We start from the raw sequence: 3,344 nt of genomic DNA on the forward strand, positions 1-3,344 counted from the left end.
AAACCCCGCTCCCCCCGTCCCCCTCCACTCCATTCGCTCCGCCAAAGCCGCCCTCCCCACCGCGCCGATACATCGGCGCAGCGGTTCGGCGATCCTCTCGCTCCCACAGTACGCTCTCGTAGACTGTCATCCTCTAGTCGCGCCGCCACCTCTGGCTACATTCTTGTGGAGGCGCACGGCGGTCAGCGCCGCCACCGCTGGCGACGTTCGTGTGGAGACGCACGACGGTCAGCTTCTCCCACGGTACGCGCATTCTAGACTGAGGCCCCGTTCATGTCGGTGTAGCATTGAATGTTAGCTGATAGACGCTGTTAATCTCACTGTTTACCGAAGTAGTTTACTGTCAATATGCTCTACTTAAGAAGCTTCCTTGCCCTGTTCTGCACTCAATCTGCTTAGCTGAGATGGCATGCCAAGGCCGATTAGTTGCTAAAATATCCTGCCATATATTTATTGTGACGTAGATTGCCATGGTCTAGTAGCCAATCTGTTAGGTGAAATAGCTCTACACCGTTTTATACTCGATCTTTGTTGCTGCGATGGCCTTCGATAGTTTGATGGCTGTCTGCTCGGCCTCATTGACTGCTGAAACAACCTGCCATAATTTAGCACTCAAATCTGTTTGCTGAATTGGCTTTACATATATTTCGTTACTTAGAGATCTGCTCGTCCAAATATCTTGCCATAGCTTTAGACATCGACCGATGTATTTTTTTCTGGACTTCATAAAAAAGCATATATGTGTTTCCTGTAATATCTAGTAGAAGAACTAATTTGTATGTCTAACAGATGGACAGGACTTGGATAACTTCTGCTCGAAGATTCTCCACTGCATATGTCGAGGGGGTTGAAAACTTCATGAACTTTATCAAAGCTGAGTACGGTGGTCCGAAATCAGATGTGCTCTGCCCGTGTAGCAGTTGTATGAATTCAGTTACAAGACCCCAGTCAACTGTGCAAAATCATCTACACTTGTATGGGATGTCGGTCACATATACTAGGTGGGTTCATCATGGTGAAGCTATGAACGTCAATGTTATTGACTACTTGGAAGCAGCAGATCACCATCTTGATCTGCCTGATGCTCAGGTTGAAGAGGAGGAGGAGGTGGTGGTGGCGGAGCCAGTGAGTTTGACCAACATTGAAACAATGCTACAAAATGCTCGTGCATTCCGTGAACTTTCACCTGCAGAAGAAAAACGATGGGCCCGCATGTTGGAACAATGCAACATTGTTGTCACCCCAGGAAATAAGTTGTCAGTATTCTCAGCTATGGTCACCTTTCTTTAGGTGAAGACATCTGAGCGGATGACCAACAAATCATTGGATGCAATGTTGGCTACTTTCCGCAAATATTTCCCAGATGCGTCTGAGCTGCCACACACCTACAGTAAAATGAAGAATTTCCTTTGTGCAGTTGGAATTGGATATGATATGATCCATGTTTGTAAGAATAATTGTGTTCTGTTCCGGAAGGATTATGCCAACTTAAGTGAATGGCCGAAATGCAAATCATCAAGATGGAAAGATGGCGATGCTGTGAAGAGGACTCCTCATAATGTTCTTAGACATTTTCCAATTACACCAAGATTGCAGAGGTTGTTTCATGATGCTGAAACAAGAGAGGATGTACTGTGGCATTCTAGGAACCAGGATTACAGAGATCAGAATGTAATGAGCCATCCATCTCATGGTAGTGAGTGGAAAAGCTTCAATGATAAACACAAAGAGTTTGCTGCTGACCCGAGAAACATTAGACTTGGCTTAGCTTCAGATGGATTTAACCCATTTGGCCACCAGAGCGCCACATATAGCATGTGGCTAGTGCTTGTTATCCCTTACAACATGCCTCCAAATGTCTGCACCAAAGAATCAAACTACATGATGGCCTTGCTCATCCCAGGTCCAAAAAGTCCTAGAAAGGATTTTGATTTGTTCATGGAGCCTCTTGTGGAGGAACTTCAATAGCTATGGAAGGGTGTTCTCACTCGAGACCTATATAGCAGCCCACCAGCTGATTTCTTTCTGTGTTCTGTTGTAATTTGGTGCATCCATGATTATCCGGCTTTGGGCACTATGTCAGGGCGAACGACACATGGTTACAATGCATGTGCTCGCTGTGACAAGAATCCGCTGTCATATGCAATACTTAGCAAGATTTGTTACATTGGACACCACCGTTTCCTTGCCAAGGACAATCCGCATCCTAGAAAATACCAAAGACATGTGTTCAATGCAAAGCATGAAAACCGTGATGCGCCAAAGAGGCTCACCGCCGATGAGTTGCAAGTGGAATTAGAGAAGGTCAGGCATATTACACCAGGAAACCATCCTGGTAATGGTAGCGGGAAAAGGAAGCGTGGCATGGTAGAAGAGAGATTATTGTTTACCCACAGGTTCACTTTGTGGGACTTGGAGTATTGGAAAGATTTGGATCTGCGGCTTAATCTTGATGTGATGCACATCGAGAAAAATATATGTGACAGCATTATCGGCACACTTCTTAACATTGAAGGCAAGACGAAAGATACCTTAAAATCTAGGATTGATTTGACACACCTGGGTATCAGAATTGTAGGTGCAAGATGAAGGTAAACCACGGGATATGGCACCACCTGTGTACGTCTTGGACAAGGTAAAAAGAAAAGAATTCTGCGAGGTCCTGTCACGTGTGAGATTCCCACATGGATTTGCTTCCAACCCTGAAAGGAGAGTCAGTGCAGATGGAAACAAGGTACAAGTGTTGAAAACTCATGACTGCCACGTCCTACTTCAAAGGGTTTTACCTGTTATCCTTAGAGGATTGGGCCGCCCTAACTTATATAGAGCAGTTGTAGAGTTGGGACAATTCTTCAGGGAACTCTACAGTAGAAATATCAGGATAGATGCTTTGGAGCGTCTTAGAGACAAGATACCAACTATCCTATGCGACCTTGAGAAGATATATCCTCCAGCCTTCTTTGATGTGATGGTGCATTTGGCTATTCATCTACCTGATGAGGCACTACTTAGAGGTCCAGTACAGTATGGCTGGATGTACCCTATTGAAAGGCGGCTAGGCACTTTCAAAGGCTATGTTAGGAACAGAGCTAGACCCGAGGGTTCCATTGCAGAGGCCTACATTGCTACAGAAGCGTTGACATTCTGCTCAAAATACATTGAAACAGCTGATCAGCTTAGCAAAGAGGTGGGTGAAGACAATCCAGGGCTCAATGTTTTCGATTATTCTGTTCGAGTTGCAGGGAAGAGTCGACAAGAGGACAAACCTAAAGATTTGGACAAAATGGTTTGGTATGTGTTGAATAATTGTCCTGAGATACTACCTTATATCAAGTAAGTGCAGT

This window comes from Triticum dicoccoides, chromosome 2B (assembly GCF_002162155.2).
Source record: "Triticum dicoccoides isolate Atlit2015 ecotype Zavitan chromosome 2B, WEW_v2.0, whole genome shotgun sequence".
Taxonomy (NCBI): Eukaryota; Viridiplantae; Streptophyta; class Magnoliopsida; order Poales; family Poaceae; genus Triticum; species Triticum dicoccoides.